Source organism: Convolutriloba macropyga, chromosome 11 (genome assembly GCF_964194025.1).
Source record: "Convolutriloba macropyga chromosome 11, txConMacr16.3, whole genome shotgun sequence".
NCBI lineage: Eukaryota > Metazoa > Xenacoelomorpha > Acoela > Convolutidae > Convolutriloba > Convolutriloba macropyga.
The window spans coordinates 1,453,320-1,481,123 of NC_134478.1; the positions used below are offsets into that span (position 1 = coordinate 1,453,320).

Below are 27,804 nucleotides of genomic sequence, written 5' to 3' on the forward strand. Positions count from 1 at the left end.
TGACTGCGATATTGATCCAACATAAGCCGCTTTCAATTGGTCAACTGCTTGTCTAATTTCAATGCCACTTTTGCTTTTTGACAGACAATCCTGCTTCCAAGCGTTGTCACAACAATGACTAAGATATTCTAAGATGTTGTTCTTTGAAGATTGTCAAAATCCTGCAAAATAACAGAGGGCTCGTCCGATGGAGTGTTACATGGCAGGGAATATACCATCTTCGGGACACCGATACAGTTTCGAAGAATTCGAAGTGCTCAATGTGGATCGCCTAAGTAAGCCAGGTTGTCGAGCAGTTTTTCTATTTTTTTGATTCTTTTCTTCAAAGATGCAGCAACAAAGCTGGTATTGCCGATAGCAGCGTCCAAGTAAATAGAATGGGCAAAGTCCTTTTTTGCTCTTTCTTTCTCTTTACTCTCTTGTCTATAGCATTCAAGTCAACGGGTGAGCAAAGCTCACATGGTTCTTTTCTAAGCTCTAAACCGCAACCTTCACCCAAATTAGTCAGCAAATTCAATGCTGTGCAAAGTTGTTAATGGGTATCAGCAAGGATGCGGCCGTCCAATTACCAAATATGCTGTTTTAGATTTGTCAATTCTGTATCAATTTTTGAACGGTTGGCCGTAAAGCTAATGAAAACAAGGGCAACCCCAAAGGATCCCCTTCTATACTCCTGATTGGCTGCTTAAATATGTGTTGTTAAAGCGCAAATGACTGTGTTGTGAGAAGCAAAAAGTCGCAAAAAGGCAACGCTAGGTTAGAACTTAGCAACTGCTAACAAAACCTTGCTTCTTTTCACCGAATTGAAGGTATTATTAAAGTCGATCTTCAATATTCTGAATTTTTTTTTAATTTTTGCAGTTTTTCAAAGACAATTTTTGCCTGCACTATGCCCACAGCACCAGCCTTGACTGCTACTCCCAATTGTTTTGTGTTAAATTTTTCAGCAGCTTCTGTATTTGCTTCACTATCTATGGATTTAGCAATAAGACGTCAAATGACTTCCCCGACACCAATGGGACGGACCCCACCTCTCAGCTTTTCAATGCAGTTAGTGTTGCAACTATATGGTAAAGGAGCAAGGAATTGGGAAGCTGACCTCAGCTGAGTAAGTTGACGAATTTCGTTAAACTAGTGATTGCTCGCTTTGATTGATCAGGGGCAGCGCAGTTTACTGCATGCAGCAGATGCTCGGGATACATTTTTGACGGACCAGTGGCAGTAAAATTGGATAACGAATCAATTTGGAAAAACACTGATGCCTCGTCAAATTGATATGCGTTCTTGTTAGCATCTTGCTCAAATTAGTAATCAGGTTGCTTTTCCTTAGGGTGAAGGTTTTTAAGTTCACTCAACGTTGCAGCATTGTCAGGTGCGACGCCGTCAGAAGACGAAACTTTCGCTGCCCTCCCGAAGTGCCCCTGCAGGCGAAGAGATTTTACGTGGCTTGTTAAAGCGTCTATCGACTCGTTGCTAGTTTTCCTTGACTGCTTCATTGAGGCCACCTCGTACTACAGTGCAGCATAATCACCTGATTTCCATCCCTCAAGTCTGCTCAACAACTGTTTGTCTAGTTGCTGCTTGTGCTTCTTACCCCCACGATAGACGCGCGTAAAACACATTGGCTAATTGCAAAAAGTTTTTTCCAATTTTCTAGCGATTATGCGTGTGAAATTCAAGCATCGATAACGGACCTTAGTAGTTCTGACCATCTCACCCGAAACTTTACGGGAATGAACTGTAGGGTAGGATTGTGCTTACTGCTGATGGTTTCGAGATCTGGGAGTTCATTTAAACTTATATCTGTTGCAGCCAGATTTGCTGAACTCGTGGACTGCACAATCTCTTCTATCAGCATCGTCAAATCGCGTGGCATCGTTTTCACTTTAGACAGTTTGGGCGTAAATTGCGAGTAGAACATATTGATTTGGAGCACATCATCTCATCGAAGTTCGGTCCCCTCTGGTCATATCGAAAATTAGTTTTCCCGAGATGATGTTCAGTAGCAGATATCTGGTACCGTTTATCCTATTTGTTGGTGTAGAAAAAATTTGTGTTGGGAGCCACTTGAAAGAAGTATGCGGTGTCATCATTTATTTTACTATTCTTTTGATCAGTCAATCCCGAAGATAAGTTGCGTTGCTTTGCCCCCTGACTAAACTCTGTAGTATTATCAATCTCAGCTAGATGTATTAACGCAGTAGAATTTTCGTGTTCTTATAGGGCGCGTTACTATGCACAAGTTACGTGAATCTAAATGAATCTACTGAGAAACTCGATTGTTTTTCGATAACCTCAAAGTGACTTCTGCAGGTTACTTAATCTTGCTCAAAACAAAATTTTTGCGCGTTTTTAATTGACGAAAGTCAATGAAAGTCAACTTCTGGCAATACGTATATAGGAACTTCTGGCATTTTAATTTCTGACATTGCAGAATATCGGTAGTTTATACCATGCACGTGCGTGTTTTTAATAAAAGACTGCCTTTTGATGCCTTTTGATATCTTTTTCGTATCTAGTAGAGCTTTTTTAATATTTATTTTACGGGCCCTATCAACCAAATAGCGATTTAAAGATTTGATGGGCTGTGTTTCTAGTCTTGACTTCGTCTGCAATTAGCCTGCCAACGAAACCGCAAACGTTTAAATTTTTGGGCTGGATAATGAAAGTAGAATTTGAAATTAAGTGTTGGCAAAATTAAACGGCGTAGAATTAAATTTTTGGAATAAGATAACCATTGCTCGAGATGTTGGCTGGGCTAAGTAGTTGTTGAGTATGGTTTATATGGAGTGTAAATGAACCGTTTATCCCCCAATCTCCCTCTAAACCAAAATAGTCTCAGTTTCTGTAGTTCAAATTTATTTTCTGCTGAGTTTGGTTCTCTGCGTTGGATTCTTCTTGACTTTTAATGTTCAATTTTTCCATTCATTCTGCTGTGTCTGAACTAGCCAACCACTGTCCGCTATGTTAAACCATATCTTTTGCAAACGCTTGTAAAGCAATTGTACTGACCTATTCCGTATCTTTCAAGAGACTACAATCTTCCAAAGCAGTTGTCCCCCTCAAGCTTGACATAAATGCAGGAAACTATTACAAGTTTTGGCACATCGCTTCAAAAACAGGGACAACTAAAATTTTCAGACTTTTAATTTTTCCACGAAGTTATTAGAAAACGCGCTGAAATTTTTTCAATATCATACCACCAGTACTTCAGATTTATAGGCTATCAGGTTCTATAAGTCGGCAACATTTCCATGATTTTTCCCATGTGTTCATTGTACTCCGAACATTTTGAGGTAGTCCACTCATTGCAGTTCTCTAGTTTATGTGGCTAGAGGTCCCGCATTAGATAATATCAGCGAATAGGCTTTCGACTGTGACACTCAAATATATTTATACATAGGTATCAAAGCCTGATGTATCCTAGGTTGTAGCGCGTTCTAGTTCGGTTATCGTTCTAGTTCACTGCAGAATCTTATTCTGTCGGGGAATAACATCAGTTTTCATCTATGAGCTTGTGGGGCTTCTAAAAAGGAACTGTACTTCTCCGTGATCTATTTCTAACGTGATATTATATTTGAACTAATTTAAAGTAAATATCTAAAGTACATCATAAACTATTCGTTGATCTCATTATTGTGCAATGTTTTCTTGAAGCTTTCATTTACAATAAAGTTACTAATAATTTTTAATTTAATCTGCCGTCTCAATAGGTAATCTTACTGCAATTAAAAATGTCATGATAAAATCGGTACATGTAAAATACCGTGGTACTAGATTAGTAGACAACCTTTACGTCATCAAATACGGCCTTTTTCTGTCTGTGACAGAAACAAAAAACCATGGTATAATAATTCGAAATATCTGGTTAACTTCAGTTGACTTATTCCAGTTGACTTGTTTGGTGTCCAAAATATATTATAAGACAACATCAAGTTAAGCAAGAGGTCTTGGCTAGTACTGTTCGTTGCCTAGAAGGCTCCAACATTAACTTTGATGGATATTTAGCACGATCTGCCCTGAAGCTACAAATTGTTAAATAAGACAGGTTTTCAAAAAAAAACGCGGTTTAAAAAAACAAGCAGAAACCTCGAATTTCTTAGAGCATCAACATAATCAAACATTCCTGATTGCTACTGAAAGGTGTATAAATGATAAACATGATTTGATGTACCATTGAATTTTTAAAGCAATAATTATTACTTCATCAAAGAATGTCAAATCTGACACAGTTATCAAGGGGGAGGGGTATTAAGAATATGTGTAGCAATTATGTTTCATATATAAAATCTAGAGAGATATCAAGTAGTTTAATAGAAAATGTTTTGAACCATTATGGTTTTAAATACAAGGACCACTCGAGCAAAATTTTCTAATTAAGACTAAGAAATCTTAATTAGAAAATTTTATTCTAACAAAAACTCGCTAGAATTTTTTCCTTGACGAATTGACATCCGAAATTTCAGGCGTGTGCTCATTTATAGACAAGGTTATCTGGTTTGCTAAATGGAAATCAGTAAATAAAATGATACCGTTTAAGAACAAAAAATGTTTGATACAATAGTAATGGATTAAGTTTCAAGTCAACTTCAAGTGAGGAAATATTGACTTTTATTAACGGAAAACATCGATTTTTTAAATCTTGGAAGAAAATGCAGATGTTTCAGCTTATAACACATGAAAAAAAATCAGAAACGCCACTAATCGACTATTGAAATAACCAAGAAATGAGTATACACATAAAGTATTCTGGCTCAAAACAAATCAAAATTTTTGGAGATCAAAACTCAAATTAGAGATATAATTAACAACCTTTCCCATATTCAGTGAAAGAATTGTTTTATAAATGGTCGGACACGCTATGAATAGTTGTTTTCTCTGGATTAGTTTTGTACGAAAATGCTGAGTTACTGAATTTCGCTTATAACAGAAAGGAAGTTTTTTTAAATGACATAATCAACAAACTATCATAGAATAATTATCGTTGTTGGATTGCTTCCTTCATGGTCTTTCAGGTCTAGTAGAATTAAAATGTTTATCGAAACGAGTTTACAGTTTGCTCTCGAAGGTTGTATATCAAATCGTATTTTTTCCAACGTAGTTAAAGGCACATGTAATTGCATTCTATTACCAGAGGTAATTTTTTTGGCGAAACACCTTGCTTAATTATTTCAATGGTTTTTACTTAAATAGGTAACTGGGGTTTACTGAAAATAAATAGTCAATTGACTCTGGCCTTTCATTGACAGAGGCAATAAACCAAGAGGCTTAACAAAATGAAAATGCTATTAGTACTTCTTAAGACTGAGCAAAAATTAATCAGATCAATTACGCGCAAAATCATTCTTGGGAAATTTAAAGATATGGTCCAAGTTTTCAGGAATGGATTGTTAAGAATAGATTGTCTCTAGGAGCCCTCCGTGAACTTGTTACGTTTCTAATGTATGCTAATGATTTCTCTCAAAAACAAAAAATGCGAAGTTTTTTTGCGTGTTTTGTTTTTAACTTTTCATGTCTCCTCCACAAAAATCAAATATTTTTTCGAGAATGAGATACTTATTTCAAAACAGAATCTGTTAACGTTGAACAGATAACACAACTTATTCTTTCACAAAATAAGCAATCGCATATCGAGAAGTTACATTAAACAGTAATTTAAAGAAAACAATTGGTCAGTGCTCGTTATATGGATTTAATGGTTAATATTATTCGGGAACTTGATGCGCAACTAAACTAATTGTTGACAAAAAGGCTACTGCTGTTAGATCAATTTGTTTATTATGTTACCTAATACCACTAATGCAAGAACGCGTCTTTTTAACTCGTTTGTTCTGTTATATTTTTATTTGTGAACAATTGTACTCCAAATATTACCGGTTTCATTAATTCAAAGAATGAATTGACAAGCGAATACATGTAATAATGTTCGTTATACTTGCAAAATATTTGACAGCACAATGGATCTTCTATGAGCAGATAAAGTTACCTAACTAGCTGTTCATTAAAAAATGTTGTTATATTTTGATTGATTTCCTCAAAAATAAAGAAAGCAGCCAGAGATCATAAAAGAAGTCTCTCAAAATCTTTGGGGATATAGTGCTTATTTCTACGAATTGTATATGGAGTAAACCATTCAAGTGTTTATGTCCTGAATCCTAAATAACTTTTTGGACCAAATTTTGATATTAGGGGTGTTAAATTTGAGACAACGTTTTGTAGGTTAAAAAAGTTTTTCCTGATTCATTGAGGACAAAATAGTAAAAATAACGTTTAATGGATTTTTGAAATCAGTTCTTTGCCGCGTTTTTTTTACAAGATAATTATTGAATCAATTTGAAGTCCAGGATTTTGGTGTTCAACGTTTTAAGGATTTTACTTTCAGGCAATTGGAACGAATGGAACTTTTAATCAGAAGGTCAGATGAACCTCGTTTTATTAGAAAACATTTTTGGAGACCTCATTTTCTTTTCCTGATTCAATATAAATTAATATAATTTGTCAACAGCTCAAAAACTTAGTTTCAATTTTGTTTACCATTACGCACAAAAACGAGGAGAAAGGGCACGGTTTTTGAAATCAATTTGTTTTTTGACGTTTTTCTTTATTGTTAATTCTAATTGGTATGAATGCCTATTTAAATGACGCTATTCAACTGTTTAAAACTCCAAAAGAAATTAATTAATAGAAGTTTGTGACATTGTGACTCTGATGTAAAATTTTACAAAGAAAACAAGAACAGAATATATTAAATATGTTGATTTCCGCGGATTCTGATTTTTGCTTCTTTTGTTTTTCTTGAAACTTTGTTTTTTATCTGAATTTAAAACCTGTTTTTATCTGACGTGGTTTTTAAATCATTGACTGCCTAATTTAACCGAAATTGTTAAACTCAAACGCTAGCCTACTGGAAAGTTTAAAAAGCAATAACTTGAAATTTTTGTGTTTTTAATGTAGTAAGTGCCTAAAGTGTTTTTTGTGCCGACATAAAACGTTCTCTATATGAATCCTGGTTATAAAAGCTAACCAAAATGGATTATAGAGCACCAAAACGATGAATGAATTTGAATACCTTCTCACTACAAAAACGAAACCAAATGTGAGAAAAAAGTTGACAGTCCTCCATGGTGTAATTGAAAAGTTATAAAGAGTCTGAAGCAAAAAATTTTGCTTCGTACTTAAAATCTGAAGTTGAATACACTGTGAGCTCGCAGTCGTCATCAAGTAGAAAAGTGAAACAAATGATGAATAATTTTCTGTCCGTATAGGTGTTTGTTGCAAATATTTAGTAAAAAACGATTTCCTCTTTTTCACAATAACATAGTAACATCCTTATAAGCCAGCCCTGTGCGACCATAACAGTGATTAAGAAACTTTATTAATGTCAAAGTCCTAAAACGATTATTATTGAGTTTTTGAAAGTTCTCCTTCTTTGTACCTAATTTCTTTTGGTTCTATATTTCAGTTTTGAGTGTTACATTTTAAAGTGTCTCATTTGAGCCACATTCTTCCCATTTCAAAAAATGATTTAAAGTAGGAAACGAAAATCTTTGACGAAAAATGTTAATGTGCTCGTAAGCTCTTGAAATTCTCCTGGAAGCCCCAAGTTTTTAGAAAAGTTGATAGTGAAGCAATCTTTTATCTTTTCTAACAAAACTTCTAGCAGAAAGTCACGCAGTTTTGCAAAAGTAATAGTTAATTGCAAACAGCGCTATTGATTCTAAAAACAAAAAAATGTAAAAGGAACTTTGAGAAATTCGTCACAGAGTTATAAAAAAACATGAGTTTAAGCCAGAGTTTGCGTGCTAATGAACCGTAAAGATGAAACTCAGATTTTTAGTTCTTTGTTAAAATGAAGCACAAGTAAATGATTAGAAATTTGATATTTTTATGAACCTGACCAGTTTGCAAATCTATAATTACTTGATTTTTAACCGATATCTAGGGGGCGGTAAACTGTCTAGGAGTCTAGAAACTGTCTGATCACGACCCTTGCAGAGTCTGCATGGTATGATCAGTGCATTACCTACGGTCTGGAAAGGCTGATCCAGGACCCAGTCCAGCGTCCAGATAGTCGAATCAAAGAAGAGTCTGCACCGGGTCCTTTCGAGAGCCTCTACTCTCCGATCCAGCGGGTCCAGTCAAAAAAATTCGCCTGTCCCCGAAACGAAAAGCAGTAAAGACGAAGTTTTGTTTAATGAGTTTTAGTTAAAATTTGTGTGTTAGGAAAAGTTATCTTTTTACTGATCTCATAAATATTTACAAAATAGCATCTGTTTTTTTTCTGAAATGGACTTTTTATACCAATGATTAGTGCTAATTCAATGATTAAAACGTTTCTTCTGGTTACCCCAGTGCGCGACCCAAGTAGGTCTGGCATCCCTGGTGTGCAACCCAATGGGGTCTATGGCGCTACTCAAATTGGTTTGATCAGATCAAATTTTGGTTTGGCACCCCATCTGCGGGTCCCAAGACAGTCTGATCAGAGCGGGCTTGGGTGGCGCGCCTCAAACTGGGAAGTTTGAGCTAGAGCTACGTGTTTTTTTGTTCAAAGAATCAGGACTAAAGTCCAGCTATGTTCTTTGTTTGATTGCAGGTGTCTCTTCCTACTTTTTATTTTTTAATTAAATTTTGTTATTTTTTAAAATTTAATTATTATATTATTTTTGAATTAAATAATTGCAGTGTTGTCACAGTATCCTCATCGGGTTCGGGAATCGTATAATTGAAGAATCGTATGGTCCAGTTAGAATATATGATACCTTTAAGGGTGTATACATTAGTATCACCGGCCGCTAATAGGGTCACCAGCATTGTGAATCTTATCAGCAGATTATTTCCTACCAAGCAGGTTTCTTAGTTCGTTGTTATACTTACGTGTAGAATACGTATAAGAGAGCCCGGCTCGAGATGTCAGTGCCGTTTCACTTCTGGAATTCTTCAGGGATCCTGATAATTGCGCTTCTGCCTCCGAATTCGAATACCGGACGTAGGCCCCTGTCCTACCACATTGGGCTCACAGTCCCACACTTTCACAGACTCGCTGTTCTGTAAAACTCAAACCTCACTTTTATTTTTTCTTTTCTTTCTATTTGTAATTCTATATATTCGTTTCCTTCATTTATAATGTTCCTTTCTTCTTTGCCACAATTGAAGATTATGATCACTTCTTTTCTCTTTTTCTCCGGTCGGAGCTTACTCAGCAGGCACTAAACTTCACTAAGAAGTTTATGAGAATAAGTAGCTCACACAGTAGCTAAAATATGGATTCCTGCCAGAAGGTAAGCTAGTAAATCCGATCGGTAAAACTGTACTCGATGGAGATAAACAGAAATCTCCTTGTAGAACCAGACAGATTATAGACTACAAAAGATCCTCCAGCTGGGAACAAACCCTCACTACAAGACAGTGCTGGACAGTTGGGTAATTGGACTGGACTGACGTTACTGGCCAGCTTACACTGTAACTGGCAGATTCACCAGCTCCACAATTGAGTGGACTACTCATTGACGACACTAGTCAACACTCTACTGACAGGGATTTCAGGCGAGGGTACAAGTCACAACTCCACTTCGACAACACGACTCTCCATCTCACTATACAACCAGGATGACACACCCAGCGTATTTATGCTATAACTCACAAATTGGGATTTAAAATTCTTAACCCCGGATGGATGTAGCTGTAGAACTACTGGATGTATACCTCCAACCAATCAGAGACTGAGAAGACACTATTCTCTTATATAAAGCGCATGCTCCACTTACTCTAGTCAGTCTGTTAGTTTAGGTACACCATGTGTATACACTTGACTCCGGTGCTAAACTGTATTACCACCGTATTAATAGAAGTTTATCTTCTGTGTTTCACAAAGTCGGTTAGTCTTAGAGATATAGGTAAGCCTAGTTCGCGCGCATAAATAAGTAGTCCTAGCTCTTTATACTTTAAGGCTGTAAAAGGAGCCCACCGCGGGTCTGCCTTGCAGATACCTTGACGGTATCTAAGACAATCTCTATTGTGATTTCAGAATTTAAAGGTTCCTCAATTATCGTCCACTAGAAGAGGTGGAATATTTTAAGAGGTCATTCAGTGTAGGCTCAATCAGCATAGTAATAGTTCGGCTTGGCCTCTTTTTTATCACCTAGAGTTCATCCCCGGTCGAATTTTTTTTGCATAAATTTTGTAAGAAATGCGCTGACAAGCGGTGAAGAAAATTATTTTTCACCGGATAATTCTTACATAAGTATCCGCTTAATGTGCTGAATTTTCAACACATTTCTATTACAATTTCGGCGTGTGTCAACACATTAATGGGATAAATATGTAGGACTTGTCCGGTGAATTTTTTTTTCACCGCTTGTCAGCGCATTTCTTATATAATTTTCAGAGTTCTTTTACTGCTTATCTTACATGTTTTCAGCGCTTTCCGTACAAAATTCCAGCACTTACCTTACATATTTTCAACACTTTCCGTACACAAATTCAGCACTTACCTCACATATTTTTAACATTTTCCGTACACAACTTCAGCACTTACCTTACATATTTTCAACGCTTTCCTTACACAAATTCCATCTACCTCCACCGACCTCCACCTCCCTTCTACCTCCACCGACCTCAGCCGACCGCCAGTAACCTACACGTTATTTCCTAATAATAGATGCCTCACGAATTGAGCGAAATAAAAAATACTGTCTCCAAAAATAATCCATTAATTAAAGGATTAAAGTGGGTAAAAGATGGTTACAAATAGATTGAATGTTTCAAACCGAACCATCAAAAAAAAACTACCCCATCAAAATAAAAGACTAAGAAGGCAAGAAAAAAACACGCCGCATAGATCGATCACAAGTAGGTAAAAGTGAAAGGCTATGTGGTACATAAAAGAAAAGCGTAATGTTTCAAACAGAACCATCAAAATGAAATACTAAGTAAGCAATAATCGAAACCAGCCTCATAGACTGATCCCAAGTAGAAAAAAGTGAAAGGCAATGTACATAAAGAAAATTGTAATGTTTCAAACAGACCCATCCAACAAATGACTAAGAAAGCTACAATCAGAACTAGCCGCATAGATTGATCCCAAGTAGGTAAAAGTGAAAGGCAATGTGGTACATAAAAGAAAAGCGTTCAGTTTCGAACAGAAGCATCAAAATAAAAGACTAAGAAGGCAATAATCGAAACTAGCCGCATAGATTGATTGATCTCAAGTAGGTAGTGAAAGGCAATGTGGTAAAACCGTCAAAATGAAAGAAATGCGTAATGGACTATTTACAAGTATGCCCATATGTATCATAGTTCGTAGGGTAGTTCATAGTTCATAGGGTAGTTCATAGTTCATAAGGTATCATTGGATGACTTGATCATATGTATCATAGTTCATAGAGTAGTTCATAGTTCATGGGGTAGTTCATAGTTCATAGGGTAGTTCATAGTTCGTAAGGTATCATTGGATGACTTGATCATAGGTATCATAGTTCATAAAGTAGTTCATAGGTCATAGGGTAGTTCATAGGGTAGTTCATAGTTCATAAGGTATCATTGGATGACTTGATCATATGTATCTTAGTTCATAGAGTAGTTCATAGTTCATAGGGTAGTTCATAGTTCATAAGGTATCATTGGGTGACTTGATCATATGTATCTTAGTTCATAGAGTAGTTCATAGTTCATAGGGTAGTTCATAGTTCATAGGGTAGTTCATAGTTCATAGGGTAGTTCATAGTTCATAGGGTAGTTCATAGTTCATAAGGTATCATTGGATGACTTGATCATATGTATCTTAGTTCATAGAGTAGTTCATAGTTCATAGGGTAGTTCATAGTTCATAAGGTATCATTGGGTGACTTGATCATATGTATCATAGTTCATGGGGTAGTTCATGTGTGTGCACGCCACATCCTGCTTTCTGCCAAACGCACAAGGAGCCATACTTTCATTTCGCCGTTGATAAGCATATTTTAGGTATTTTAGCATATTTTTATTAGTATATTTTAGGTACTTTTATTGTTTCGCCGTTACAGACCCTTGCATTTGGATCTTGGAATCCAGTTCTTGACCAGAGGACAAAACAAGGAATGCAAGCGGAATCATCATTGAAGTGACCAAATTTTCCGAAACAATGATTTATCTTCACGATCACTACGTGCACGTTCAGTGGACCCAGCAAGTGCTGAAAAAATCTCTTTTTTGAAGTGCTAAAATCATGTAAGAATTGTGCTGAACTTTGAAGTGTTGAATTTATGTAAGGAATGTGTTGAAAAATGTGCTGAATTTTTGTAAGAAATGTGTTGAAAGTGCTGAATTTTGGATCTTCGGAAGTGCTGAATTTTTGTAAGAGAGGTGCTGAAAAATGTGCTGAGAATATGTAGGAATTGCGTTGACAAGAGCTGAAAATATTTTTATTAAGCACATTCAGCACCTAAAACGAAACTATCAGCACATTCAGCATATTTCTTACAAAATTTCAGCGCATTCAGCTCATCTCTTACAAATTTTTCCGCTTACACCCGCTCACATTTCGACCCGGGTTGGTTACCTATTATTTTTCGTTGTTTAAGCGCTCTCTTTTTAGTTGTCAATTGTGATTAATGCAAAATTTTGGCTGTCCTTTAATTGATCCGATTGGCACAGTTTGACTTCGGTCTTGTTGTACTTCAACTGTTAAATTCTTTACTCCAGTTACAGACATAGACGTAGTTTTGATGACAGACTTTCTTCGCAAATTATTAACTGCTCAATTTAGTTTTAATCAACTAGCACTCAATTAAATGTCTTACGCAGGAGGTCTTTAATGAGATAAACCGAACAGTTTAAAAACGAAAAATAAAGAGCGAGTTTTGTAAGTTCAAATCTGCAAAATAAATCCTCCTCTAGTTATTAAATAAACATAGTAGTACGTCTGTTGCTAACCTCTATGCGAGCTGAAAATTTAGATCTTGACCAACTCTTCAACTGAAAAATTGTCGTGAAGCTGACTTTAAGATTAATTTAAAAGGTGAAATTGACGCTTGATTAATCACGGTTTGTGAGCATCAATTTTGCTCATTTTGTTCATGCTTTCGAGTCATTTTTGTCTGGCTGGCTGTTTGTACAGTACATGCAGACTCGTTTGTGAAGGCTGCAGTTGAAACTGTCATTACTCAAACAGAAAATCGGCAACAGCGGAGGACATTTTTATAAGACAGACATGCTTGCATAACAATGTCCTGAGATTTGTCTGTTGTAGTTTTTTTAATACTACATGCTTCAATTTTATTAAAACGGCTTACTGGCGGTTTATTTTTAATGGCAATAAATCGCATGTTTTCATGCGGAAGGAAAAAATGGCACTGAATATAATTCTAGATTTTGATCGAAATCAAAAGATCTTGTGAAATTGATTCCAACCTTTTTGGTGCCCTCCTCTCTCGCTCCAGAAATATTTAGCCGGTTTTTATTTTAGTCATTACCCCCCCCCCCCACCCACATTGTCAACAAGATTGGTACAAATGGATTGAAAGCCAACTTTAGGATACTGTCAGGTTGCAGAAATCTCCAAAATTGTGACTCCAAAATTGTGACTCCAAATCTCCAAAAAGTAATAATTTAGCGATGTTTAGGTCAAATGTAGATCGTTATTGACATGACCGTTATATTTTCAATAATTCGCTTTGTTAATAATTTATCGATTCATTTTCATACGCATTCATGTACAGATACTGGTCATCACTTGAGGACTGGCCATCACGTGACTAGGACCTCTTGGACCTATTGATGACCTGTCGAGTAGATTTCATATTATGTTACATGATTTATACCATATGTGTTACAAACAAATATCCATTCTACTCGAAAACAGTTTATTATTATTATAGATCAAAGAAATACACAAATGTAATTTTCATTGGCTGCGTTGTTTGCGTTTTCAATTTCACTGATTGAAATTGATGAATTCCTCGTGAATCCCTAAATTATAAACACGCAGAGAAACGGTGATCCCAAAGTAGTTTAAAAAAACCAAAAGTGCACTAGGCTCTCATTTTCTTTGGGATTGAGGAAAGATCTTCCAGCTGTAAAAGTAGGACAGGCATTATAGACAGAATGGATCATGACAATTAATCGTTTGTAAAATGGTGCAGCTGAGTGTAAAAAAAAGTGTAATTTTTAACAGTGTAAATAATTATTTTTCCACTCTTTCCACTCTTAATTTTTAAAATTCCACACTTTCAATTCCACTCTTCCACCCTTAATTAAGCGGAGAAATGGGGGGGGGGATTTTTTATTTTTACACTCTTTGCACTCTTTTCCGGGTTTTTGGGTAAAAACCTCGACCCGGAAGAAAAAAGTTGGTTTGATAAAAATCATTTTTTTAAATTCAAGAGCTAAAACACATTGAAGGCCAGTTTTTGGCTGGATATTTTTCACTTACTAAAGTTAATGTGTATCCTGACTGCAAGACAAGTATGGTAAATACTATCCACATGCTTAAAGCGACGATATTAAAACTTTATAGGCTGGGTCTAATCGAATGATCTAATTGAACAAATTTCTTTCACAATTTCATAGCATCTCGATTTCTAGCTTCTGGCCGCAGAAACTTTTTTGCCACCGGTTTTGGGGCAAACTGCGAGAGACGGTGAGACCTTCTCTACTCTCAAAAAAAACTTTTTGGTTGTTGCTGGTTGTCATACGGGTCTTTTTTTGTTGGGCCTACTTGCATTTTTGTTTTTGTTGGGCCTACTTGTTTTTGTTGGGCCTACTTGCATTTTTGAGTTACTTTTATCAATTGATTTTGCTTTATCTAAGTTGATATTCAATATTTTAACTTGCCGAACTCACTCATTTGTATCAGAATCAGCTTAGCTACTTGTGAACGCCGTATGAGAACTTCCTCAAAGCTGGTTTGTTGTCTGAGTCCAATTCTTCCGATTGTGATGATCAGGATAGCGATGACGCAGTCCAAATCACCATAAACCAAAACAGCGCTCAATCTTCTGTGTATCCTGAATGCCATACATAATAAAATAAACAAAACAATAAACAAAACAAAATTTCTCGTTTTTGCTCGATCAATACAAGAAAGTACCCGTTAATAGACAAAAAGGAGCCTATTTTTACTATTTTTACCTATGAGAACGAACAGCCACAATTTGAAGATCATTATATTAATAACAATGCTAATTGATTTATTTAACGTTTCAAAGCATGTAGATATATAACCTTAGGGTTATATTCTGAGTAATTTACATGTTTCAAAAAAAATCTTACACATACTTTGCCGAACTCAAAGACATTTACTTGTGTTAACCATGATAGACTGACTGATCATAATTGTTACGTTGCTTTGATAATCCAAGTTTGTTTTCATCACTCTCTTATCGAGAACCGACATTCTTGTCTTGACTACCACAGTGATTAGGAACTGAGAAAATCTCGTTATAGAAGCTCAAAACAAGCAACAAATCACGAGAGAAAACCCAATTACCGACAATAAACGATGGAATAGATAAGACCGAAGAAATGATGGGCGAAGAATCTGAAGAACCAACAAGCAATCTTCAGAATTGTTGGAAATGCAGGAAACAAACATAAACCAACTAATGTTAAATGAAATGCTCTGGAACGACAGGTGGGTGCAAAAGCATTTCCCTCGCGTTTTATAACCATATGCACTTCCGACTGTGCTATTTGGCCCCTCCTATAGCTTTGCTTCAACCAAGTTTATATTAGCAACAAGAGTGAAAAGAATAGAGATCACTCAAAAATGAAGAACGAAATTGTGAAAAAGGTCAGTAGAGAAGTCCAAGAATGCTCTAGAAGGAAAGCGCAAAATTGTCAAGCAAAAAAATTGCATTAAAAAAGACCAAAACGTTTAAAATAATTGCTATGAACTGCGTTCAAGAGCAATTAAACACGGTACTCATAATCAGGGAAAATGAAACAATTACGGATACGGAATTAAAAATAAGGAATTAAATGTTTGTCATGTGACTCATATTGGCATTAATTACTAGTATTATCTACCAATCGTCCCTGAAACCTGTTATTCTCTGAAAAACCATCTACTTAAAAATAATTGTTAAAATTTCTAAGATTGGACCCTGAGGAACACCATCGTTGAGAATCATGTTTTCAAAAACGCACCCATTTTTTTAGCACTCAGGTTTATTGTTCAGAATAATACTGTAAACGAGCAACGTGGAGTACTTATAAAAATTGAAACACTCTATTTTTTGGAGGAAAATTTTGAATGATTTTGATAGTTCAAGATCCAGAAAATTTGTAGAATTTTTTTCATTCTCCACAATTAATGTTTCTGTTAATCCGGTCAGCATCTGCTGATTTAATTCGGAGCTATTCTGTTCCGGCCCCCCAGTGTGTTTTATGCCCCCCAGTTACAAATTATATGTTGTTATATAGCACGTTACTATGTAATAAAATAGCACGTGCGCCTTGGAGTCATAAAAGATTATGCTTACTAAGCTGGGGGCCCGAAACAGAATAGATCCTTTATTTCTATGTCAAGCCGAATTGTTTTTTTTTTATTCAACAGTTTTTTTTGGCCAAGTTGGCACATTTGAATAGTTTTTTTGCAAATTGAGGTATAACTGAATTGATTGCCACAATTTGCAAATATGTTTTAATTGCGTATTTTCTTCTTTTTGGGGTAATATATCCTGGATATGGGAATTAACTGCAGTCTAGGTCAACTCTGTTTGACTTGATAGATTTTGTTGAAGCTCACATCTCGAAAGCTACAAATTTTTCAAATTGTGGGATCTATTTTGCCCCCCCCCCCCGTGTTTTTACGCTCCCAGTTACAATTTGAGTGTTGTTATATAGCACATTACTATGTAAAAATGAGCACGTGCGCCTGGGGGTGTATAAAATATTCGGATCTTTTCTGCTGACCCAGTCGCTTTTATGCACACCGCACATTAAATAATATTGCTGTATATACTATTTTACGAGTTCTTTTAAGAGCAAGGTGCATATATGGATGTATACGGCCGGCTATATATGTCAGGTGATGACAGAGGTGATGGAAAAGATCGCACAAAAGGGTTACTAAATAAGTTCGTTTGTCAACTCAACACGTTCTCATTTTCGAAGTGATTGGTTGGTTATATGTAAATGACCTCTATCGGCTATATTATTTTTTCGGATTTTCCTGCAAAATTGTCATAAATGTGATTTTCATCTTTTGAACCAATCAGTTAGTTTAAAAAACAAAGTTATGTTACTGCAAACAGTAAACGTAATTTTGAGAGTGCAGAAAAAAGATTGCGTTCCACCGACCCGGACTCGAACCAGGGACCTAAGGATCTCAGTATTCACTCTACAGTCCTCCGCTCTACCAACTGAGCTATCGGTGGTTGACATTATTATATTTAAGTCATTCAGCATGGTATAACTTTTTACCGGGCGCCATCGTAGTTGGCATGTCTTTGTAAAATAGAATTGATTCCATGTTTATTGTTTAGGCAACTTATTATGTTAATATACAAAAAGCTACACCACAAGGAGAGAATAGAGGCAATAGATGCGTGATGTTAGTTTATAAACTTTCACCTGGCCAATTCCAAAGATATTGATGAGGTCACGTAGTTTTGTGAACTATGGTGCCTGTGACGGATTCTGGATCGGATCTAGCACAACCGGAAATGAAACTGAACAACATTGCCGGATCTTTTCCGTTTGTGCCCCCCCCCCCCCAGCTTAGTGGGCGCATATTATTTGCACCCCCCAGACGCACGTGCAATATTTTTACATAGTGATTTACTATGTAATGGCACGTGCTCTGTAACTGGGGGGTGCATAACGTACTGGGGGGGGGGGGGCACAAACGGAAAAGATCCACATTGCCGAACATAGTGCCCTACAAGCGGTACGTAATTTTGGATAAAGTTATATAGTATATATTAAGCACCTCTGTGGCGTCTAAGATCCCATTTAAACTTATGTATTCTTATATTCAATCTTTTCCATTTGTGCCCGCCCAGTACGTTTTGCACCTCCATTTACAGAGCACGTGTCATTATTCATAGTAAATGATTATGCAAAAATATGGCACGCACGGGGGGGGGGGGGAGGGGGTGGCCACACAAACGGAAAAGATCCCTTATATTATACGCTACTACGTACGCGTAGCTTATGCGCCTTCGGTGTAAGTGTAAAAAGTTTTAAAAGTTTTGTAAAAGCCCATTAAGGGGGATATGAAAGCACATTGCTGAGACGAAAACCTTTTGAGGAGGGTTTGTAACCCAGGGTCTGGACGTGATCCGTAACCTCCATGTGGTGCCCCGGGTAACTACCGCTAGCTCTTAGTGGAAGTTAGCTAAGCGGATAGTCAGAGGAGCGTACCTTAAGTAAACCAATTCGGACTCAAAAAAAAAATTTGCTGTGAATTCCTGCCAGTCCGATACTCATCAGCGAAAGCAAGAGCCTGAGATGAAGGAATTGAGGCAGAGCTTGGAATAGCGCTTTTGAAAGAAGGGAGCAAAAGTGGTTGTTGGCGGGACCCTGTTGACAAAAGTGGCTTTTTTAGTCATGTCTCGCCGACTTCTACCTGTTGGAAATTTCTCCAATGATTGAAAAATGGTCAAAGTTAACTAATTCGAAGGTCAAAAAAGTAACGAAAGTAAAATCGAGACTAGTAAATTAGGTTTTTATTGTTTAAAAATGACCTGGCTAGACTCCAATTATTGTCTCTTGCAAATCCTAACCAGAAACCCTTGTTAGTTGGCAACGAACGCTGGGCTAGTTTGGTTGTGATGTGAGGGAGCTTGAGACGATTGCTACACTGTATTCACTGAAAGTTGATGAGTAGTGAATGAGAAAACTGTGTGTGATCCCTGCGCACTATTAGTATCTGAAATGAAAGTCTTCTAGTAGGAAATACTGTGTATGGTCCAGACAAGATGTAGTGATATTCACAGAAATAAAATCACAAAGTAGTGTTGCAACTGTGATCGCAGAGCTAAAAGATAAAGAGTGGCCACTGCATGTTTGGTCCAGACAACACATGCTCTGCTATGTCCCGAAAGACGGTTTTAAGGAGACTTGAGGCTCACGGGACTCAACTCCTCAAAGAGCTGGACCCCTGACGGTCTTCTTACCGATGCTCTGGTCTTCATGGCTTGGAATTCATTCCTCTAAAGGTCTGATGACTAAATACCTGAGCCTTCAGCCAAAGGGCAGCTGCATGAATTTAAAATATTAATTTACTCCAGTGACCAGAACTAAGGCACAAAACTGACGAAGCTGCCTTTTGAAATAATTCTGACACAAAATGGTTTTATGAGAAACCAACAAATTAGAAAAACGAAGTAGCTCCAACGACTGAGACTTGAACCAGGGACATACGCTTCTTAGCCTTCACCAGCGGATCCTGCGCTCTATCAACTGAGCTATCGGTGAAAGTAATTTGTGGCCCGAATTTCTTTTTGGGAACTCTAGCCACGTCTGTTTTGAACATTAATTTTTTTTCGCCATAACAACACTTTTCGCCATAACAACAATTATGAATTAAAAATGAAGCTTTGTGTGGCTAATTGGAGACTTTGCATCAGAATCAGCGGCACTTTTAACTGGTAGACGTTGGTGTCAACAACTGAAATCAACTATTTTGTTTCCAAACTCAAAGACTTAAAATTTCCATGAAAGACAAGAGACTACAAAAGCAGAACAGGTGAATAGAAGTAGTTCCACCGACTGATGCTCTAACCAGTGACCTAGGGATCCGAGATTGCACTCCATAATACTCAACTCTACAAACTAATCTATCAGTGGATGCAACTACGTGTTCTAAGTTTTTATCAGCTTGCCAGTCAAGTATATTTGTGGCCGTAATTTTAAATTTACCGACCGTAACAAACTTTTTTGGATTTTACGAAAGAAAGATGAAACCATGGTTTGCTAAAATGGGAAGTTAGCATCGGACGGGGTGGTTCTGTAAAATAGTTGTCATTTATGTTAAAAAGATAAACCAAATATTCTGTTTCCAAACCCAATGAAATAAAGCTTCCACGAGAAGACAAATTTAAAGAAAGAAACTTAAATAGAAATAGCTACACCGACCCAGATTAAATGCAGGGACCTAAGGATCTCAGCTTGCACTCTACACTCCGCAACTGTACAAAATGAGCCATCGACGGATGCCACTGTGTGCCCTGAATTCTTTGTTCATAGTTCAGCCAAGTCTATTTCTCCCGCTTATTTTACCTACCAAACCAACACTCAATTTTGAAAACTACGAAGCAAAATTGGTGCTTTGTGTCGACAAATCAGAAAGTATTATCATAATAGGTGGTTCCGTTAAATGGTGGACCTTGACGTTGACAAGATATACCAAAATTTTTTATACATACCCAATGACATAAAGCTCCCATTACAAGACAACAAATTAAAAAATAGTTACTAAGAACAGATTGCCCCATCGACGTAATCTCGATGAAGGGTCCGAAGGACCTCATTTTGCACTCCACAGTTCTCCGCTCTATGACCTAAGCTATTGGCGGATGCGGCTAATTGTCCTAATTGTGCGCACTGGAATCTTTTTTTTTCATACCGTTGCTTTTACTCATCATAACAATAAAGCAAATCATTGTTTAGATACATCTGAGAGTTAGCAACTGACTATATAGTCTTCTCGTCAACATGAGCTCTTGGTGGATGCTGCTATTCGTGCTCAGGGCGTTTTAGTCGCACACCAGCCGTTTTTTTTTCATTATGTTAATTAAACCAACTTAAAGTAACTCATCGTCCAAAACAACGAAACAAACGGGAATCATTGTGTAGCTTAATCCAAAAGTTATCATCAGATTCTGCTTCTTAAATTTTTGCAAATCGTGATTGTTAAATGCTAACAAATGTTAGCAAATGATAAAGGTAACCAAATGTTAAGCAATAAACGTAAACATTGATGTTAGCAAGTAAAACCAAACCTTTTCTTTCCAAACCAATTGACACTTAGATTATTTTCTGTGCGCTCCAGCCAGTTTTACTCCTATCGTTATCTTTTTCCAACATAAGGACACTTGTTGTTTGAAACAACGAGGTAAAATAAAATCTTCGGGTGGCTGAATTGGACATTACGTATCAGTACAGTAGTTTCTGGCTCTTTTGATTGTTAAAATATGCTGAATGTTAAATATTAACAAATGATAAATGTTAAAAAAGATTGAGTGTTAAATGTAGACATTGATGTTAACAAGATAAATTAAATTTATTTTTTTTCCAAATAAAAAAAAATTAAATATATTTTTTTCCAAATCAAGTTAAAGAACACAAATCACAAAAACAAATTAGCTAAATAAAGTTGGCATCGGAGTCTGATTCTTTCAAATGTTAACCGACGCTATTTGTTAACTAAAATTAAATTAAAAAATTAAAAGTTAAATGTTAATTGTAGACTTGTTAAACAAAATGAACGAAATGTTTTGTTTCCATTCCCAATAACACAAAGCTTCCGTAAGACGACAACAAACTACAAAGGTAAAATAGCTGAATAAGAGTGGGTCAACTGACTCAGATTTGAACCATGGATCTATACATATCAGCTTTCACTCTTTGTCTTTTGCTCTAACAGTTTTACAATACTGTCACTTTAACCTCCATATCATTTTCCCCAAAACAATGAAGCAGAAAGAATCATTATTTAGCTAAAGCGGAGAGTTCAGTATCAGAATAGGTTTTTGAATTTAACTCGTACATAAAGATAAATGTTAACAAATGTTGAGTGTTTAACGTAGACATTGAGGTTAACAAGGTAAACTAAATTTTTCGCTTCCGAAACAAAATATTTTAAGGGTCCATGAGATGACAACAAATTTACGAGAGCTATTGGTGGATGCACTACTCAGCTCTAATTTTTTTTCCGCGCACGTTAGCCTGTTTTTCACCTAATCTTACCTGAGCCACCGAACATTACACCTTTTCCCAGTACAACCAAGCCAAAGAAATTTTATGTAGCTAAGGCAGTGAGTTAGCATCAGACTCCGGTTTTTTTCAATTTTAACACATGAATGATAAATGTTAACTAATATTGAGTGTTAATTATAGACGCCTGTGTTAACAAGGTAAACTAGTTTTTTTGTTTCCCAAACAGATTATATTAAGGATCTTTGAGGAAAGAGCACATTACAAAAAAGTAGCTAAATAAACGTTGCCCCCACCCCCCAAAAAGGACTCAAACCAGTGACCTGATGATATCATTTTCGAATCCACAGTCCTCCGCTATACCAACTGACCTATCGGTGGGTAAACTTCTTTGTTTTAAGTAATCTTTTGGTGCACTCTAGACAATTTTCTCCTACTGTCACTTTAAACTCCATATCATTTTTTCCAAAACAACGGAGCAGAAAAGAATCAGTTTTTAGCTGAAGCGGAAAGTTTAGCATCTAGATTTTTTTGAATTTTAACTCATACTTAAAGATAAATGTTAAAAAATGTTGACTGTTAAATGTAGACATTAATATTAACGAGGTGAACCAAATAGCTTGCTTCCGAAACAAATTATATTAAGGATTCATGAGAATAAAATTTAAAAAAAGCAAAGCTGCTATAAAAATTCGCTCCAACATCCCGGAATCGAACCTCGTACCTAAGGATTTTAGCTGCAACTCTACAGGCCTCCGCTAAACCAACTGACCTATCGGTGGATGCACTTCTTTGTTCTAAGTTATCTTTTCCCGCACTCTAGAGAGTTTTCCATTTCTCTCACTTTAAATTCCATATCGTTTTTTTTCCAAAACAACGAAGCAAAAATGAATCAGTTTTTTTGCTGAAGCCGAAAGTTAAGAATCAGACTAGGCTTTTATTTGAATTTAAACTCATACTTAAAGATGAATGTTCACAAATGTTGACTGTTAAATGAAGACAATAATATTAACGAGGTAAACTAATTAGCTTGCTTCCGAAACAAATTATATTAAGGATTCAAGAGAAGACAAACTAAATAAAAGCAAAGTAGATATAAAAATTAGCTCCAACGACCTGGCATCGTACCTTGTACCTACTAAGGCCTTCAGCTTCAAATCTACAGTCCTCCGCTCTGCCAACTGAGCTATCGGTGGGTTTACGTCTCTGTTCTGAGTTATCTTTTGCCGCGCTCTAGACAGTTTTCCCCTTCTGTCACTTTGACCTCCAGATCTTTTCCCCCAAAACAACAAAGCAAAAAGGTCATTGTTTAGCTAAAGGGGAGAGTTTAGCATCAGACTAGGTTTTTGAATTCAACTCGTACTTAAAGTTAAATGTTAACCAATGTTAATTGTTAATTGTAGACGTTGATGTTAACAACGTAAAATAAATATTTTGCTTCCGAAACAAATTGCTTTAGGGGTCCACGAGAACTCAACATATTCAAAAAACCAAAGTTGAAATATAAAATTAGCTCCACCGACCCGGACTTGAACCATGGACCTAAGGATTTCAGCTTCAACTCTACAGTCCTCCGCTCTTCCAACTGCGCTATCGGTGGGTAAACTTCTTTGTTTTAAGTTATCTTTCGCCGCACTCTAGACAGTTTCCCCTACTGTCACTTTGACCTCCATATCATTTCTCCCAAAACAACGAAGCGAAGCAAAAAAGGTCATTGTTTAGCTAAAGGGGAGAGTTAAACATCAGACTACGTTAAGAATCAGTTAAGCATCAGACAGGTCATTTCGTACTTAAAGATAAATTTAAACAAATGTTAATTGTTAATTGTAGACGTTGATGTTAACAACGTAAAATAAATATTTTGCTTCCGAAACAAATTGCTTTAGGGGTCCACGAGAACTCAACATATTTAAAAAACCAAAGTTGAAATATAAAATTAGCTCCACCGACCCGGACTTGAACCATGGAACTAAGGATTTCAGCTTCAACTCTACAGTCCTCCGCTCTTCCAACTGCGCTATCGGTGGGTAAACTTCTTTGTTTTAAGTTATCTTTCGGCGCACTCTAGACAGTTTCCCCTACTGTCACTTTGACCTGCATATCATTTCCCCCAAAACAAGGAAGCGAAGCAAAAAAGGTCATTGTTTAGCTATAGGGGAGAGTTAAGCATCAGACTACGTTTTGGCATTTAGTTTGTACTTAGAGATAAAAATTAACAAATTTTAATTGTTAATTGTAGACGTTGATGTTAACAACGTAAACTAAATATTTTGCTTCCGGAACAAATTATTTTAGGGGTCCACGAGAAGGAAACAAATTTAAAAAAACGAAAGGAGATATGTAAAATTAGCTCCACTGACCCGGACTTGAACCAGGGACCCAAGGATTTCAGCTTCAACTCTACAGTCCTCTGCTCTACCAACTGATCTATCGGTGGGTATTCTTCTTTGTTCTAAGTTATTTTTTGTCTCACTCTAGACAGTTTTCCCCCTACTGTCACTTCAACCTCCATATCATTTTCCCCAAAGCAACGAATCAAAAAAGAATCATTGTTTAGCTAAAGCGGAGAGTTAAGAAGTAGAATACGTTTTTGATTTTAACTCTCACTTAAAGATACATGTTAATAAATGTTGAGTGTTAAATGTAGACATTGAGGTTAACAAGGTAAACTAATACTTCCCGGACTCGAACCAGGGACCCAAGGATTTCAGCTTCAATTCTACAGTCCTCCGCTCTAACAACTAAACTATCGGTGGATGCACTTTTTAGCTCTAAGTTCTTTTGCTGCGCACTTTAGCCTATTGTTTCCTAATCTTACTTTAGCCACCTTAAAATTACATCTTTTTCCAAAACAACGAAGCAAAAAATTTTTTCTAAAGCTAAGGCATGGATTTATTATCTGTCTAATGTTCTTTTCAATTTTAATACACACTAAATGATAAATGATAACAAATGTCGAGTGTTAATTATAGACGCTGATGTTAAAAAGGTAAAATAAATCTTTTGATTCCCAAACAGATTATATTAAGGATCCATGAGGAAAAAGCAAGATACAGAAAAGTAGCTATGTAAACGTTGCTTCGCCGAAAGGACTCAAACCAGTGACCTGAGGATATCAGCTTTGGCTCTAAAGTCGTCCGCTGTACCAACTGAGCTATCGTTGGATGCACCTCTTTGATCTAAGTTATATTTTCCTCGCTCTAGACAATTTCACTTTCTGTGACTTTAACATCCATATCTTTTTTCCCAAAACAATGAAGCAAAAAAGAATCATTATTAAGCTAAAGCGCAGAGCTAAGCATCAGACTACGCTTTTTTGAATTTAACTCGTACTTGAAGAAAAATGTTCACAATTGTTGAGTGTTAAATGTAGACTTTGATGTTAGCAAGGTAAACCTAATATTTATCTTCCGAAGCAAATTATTTTAGGGATCCATTAGAAAACAACAAGTTTAAAAAGCCAAAGTAGATATATAAAATTAGCCCCACTGACCCTGACTTGATTCAGGGACCTAAAGATTTCAGCTTCAACTCTACAGTCCTCCGCTCTACCAACTGAGCTATTGGTGCGTATACCCCTTTGTTCTATGTTTTCTTTTGCCGCCCTCTAGACAGTTTTCCCCTACTGTCACTTTAACCTCCATATCATTTTTCCCTAAACGCAGCAAAAAAGAATCATTGTTTAGCTAAATTGGAGAGTTTAGCATCAGAATACGTTTTTGAATTTAACTTGTACTTAAAGATAATTGTTAACAAGTGTTGAGTGTTAAATGTAGACATTGAGGTTAACAAGGTAAACTAAACAATTTTGCTTCCAAAACAAATTATTTTAGGGGTCCCTGAGATGACAACAAATTTAATAAAACCTAAGTAGATATATAAAATTAGCTCCACCGACCCGGACTCGAACCAGGGACCTAAGGCTTTCAGCGTCAACACTACAGTCTTCCGCTCTACCAACTGAGCTATTGGTGGGTATACTTCTTTGTTCTAAGTTATCCTTTGTCGCACTCTAGACAGTTTTCTCCTACTGTCACTTCAACCTCCATATCATTTTCCCCAAAGCAACGAATCAAAAAAGAATCATTGTTTAGCTAAAGCGGAGAGTTAAGAAGTAGAATACGTTTTGGAATTTAACTCGTACTTAAAGATAAATGTTAACAAATGTAGTGTTTTAAATGTAGACATTGAGGTTAACAAGGTCAACTAAATACTTCGCTTCCAAAAGAAATTATTTTAGGGTTCCCTGAGATGACAACAAATTTTAAAAAACAAAAGTATATATATAAAATTAGCTCCACCGACCCGGACTCGAACCAGGGACCTAAGGATTTCAGCGTCAACTCTACAGTCTTCCGCTCTACCAACTGAGCTATCGGAGGGTATACTTCTTTGTTCTAAGTTATCCTTTGTCGCACTCTAGACAGTTTTCTCCTACTGTCACTTCAACCTCCATATCATTTTCCCCAAAGCAACGAATCAAAAAAGAATCATTGTTTAGCTAAAGCGGAGAGTTAAGAAGTAGAATACGTTTTCTGAATTTAACTCGTATTTAAAGATAAATGTTAACAAATGAAGTGTTTTAAATGTAGACATTGAGGTTAACAAGGTAAACTAAATACTTCGCTTCCAAAACAAATTATTTTAGGGTTCCTCGAGATGAGAACAAATTTTAAAAAACAAAAGTATATACATAAAATTAGCTCCACCGACCCGGACTCGAACCAGGGACCTAAGGATTTTAGGTTCAACTCTTCATTCCTCCGGTCTACCAACTGAGCTATCGGTGTGTTTTCCTCTTTGTTCTAAGATATCTTCTGGAGCACTCTAGACAATTTTCTACTCATGTCATTTTAAGCTCCATATCATTTTTCCTAAAAGAACCCAGATATAAATAATCATTGATTAGCTAAATTGGAGAATTTGGCATCAGAAAACGTTTTTGAATTTAACTTGTACTTAAAGATAATTGTTAAAAAATGTTAAGTGTTAAATGTAGACATTGAGGTTAACAAGGTAAACTAAACAATTTGCTTCCGAAACAAATTATTTTAGGGGTCCCTGAGATGACAAAAAACTAAAAAAACCTAAGTAGATATATAAAATTAACTCCACCGACCCCTAGATAATTGTTAAAAAATGTTAAGTGTTAAATGTAGACATTGAGGTTAACAAGGTAAACTAAACAATTTGCTTCCGAAACAAATTATTTTAGGGGTCCCTGAGATGACAAAAAACTAAAAAAACCTAGGTAGATATATAAAATTAACTGCACCGACCCGGACTCGAACGAGGGACCTAACTATTTCAACTTCTACTCTACAACATTCCGCTCTACCAACTGAGCTATTGGTGGGTATACTTCTTTGTTCTAAGTTATCCTTTGTCGCACTCTAGACAGTTTTCTCCTACTTTCACTTCAACCTCCATATCATTTTCCCCAAAGCAACGAATCAAAAAAGAATCATTGTTTAGCTAAAGCGGAGAGTTAAGAAGTAGAATACGTTTTTGAATTTCACTCGTACTTAAAGAAAGATAAATGTTAACAAATGTAGTGTTTTAAATGTAGAAATTGAGGTTAACAATGTAAACTAAATACTTCGCTTCCGAAACAAATTATTTTAGGGTTCCCTGAGATGACAACAAATTTTAAAAAACAAAAGTATATATATATATATATAAAATTAGCTCCACCGACCCGGACTCGAACCAGGGATCTAAGGATTTCAGCGTCAACTCTACAGTCTTCCGCTCTACCGACTGAGCTATCGGTGGGTATACTTCTTTGTTCTAAGTTATCCTTTGTCCCACTCTAGACAGTTTTCTCCTACTGTCACTTCAACCTCCATATCATTTTCCCCAAAGCAACGAATCATAATAGAATCATTGTTTAGCTAAAGCGGAGAGTTAAGAAGTAGAATACGTTTTTCATTTTAACTCGTACTT

General features: G+C 36.3%; 5 non-coding genes across 5 annotated transcripts; all 5 read right to left on the bottom strand.

Annotated features, from left to right (window-relative positions):
* Window positions 1–17,268: 17,268 nt before the first annotated feature.
* On the bottom strand, window positions 17,269–17,354 carry Trnay-gua (transfer RNA tyrosine (anticodon GUA)). The gene is given in 2 exon segments: window positions 17,269–17,304; window positions 17,318–17,354. It is a non-coding gene; the product is annotated as a tRNA-Tyr (tRNA).
* Window positions 17,355–23,372: 6,018 nt separating this feature from the next.
* Trnay-gua (transfer RNA tyrosine (anticodon GUA)) lies at window positions 23,373–23,458 on the bottom strand. Its single transcript is given in 2 exon segments — window positions 23,373–23,408; window positions 23,422–23,458. It is a non-coding gene; the product is annotated as a tRNA-Tyr (tRNA).
* Window positions 23,459–26,154: 2,696 nt separating this feature from the next.
* Trnay-gua (transfer RNA tyrosine (anticodon GUA)) lies at window positions 26,155–26,240 on the bottom strand. Its single transcript is given in 2 exon segments — window positions 26,155–26,190; window positions 26,204–26,240. It is a non-coding gene; the product is annotated as a tRNA-Tyr (tRNA).
* A 322-nt stretch (window positions 26,241–26,562) lies between these two features.
* Window positions 26,563–26,648, bottom strand: Trnaf-gaa (transfer RNA phenylalanine (anticodon GAA)). The gene is given in 2 exon segments: window positions 26,563–26,598; window positions 26,612–26,648. It is a non-coding gene; the product is annotated as a tRNA-Phe (tRNA).
* An 899-nt stretch (window positions 26,649–27,547) lies between these two features.
* Window positions 27,548–27,633, bottom strand: Trnay-gua (transfer RNA tyrosine (anticodon GUA)). Its single transcript is given in 2 exon segments — window positions 27,548–27,583; window positions 27,597–27,633. It is a non-coding gene; the product is annotated as a tRNA-Tyr (tRNA).
* Between the last annotated feature and the right edge of the window lie 171 nt (window positions 27,634–27,804).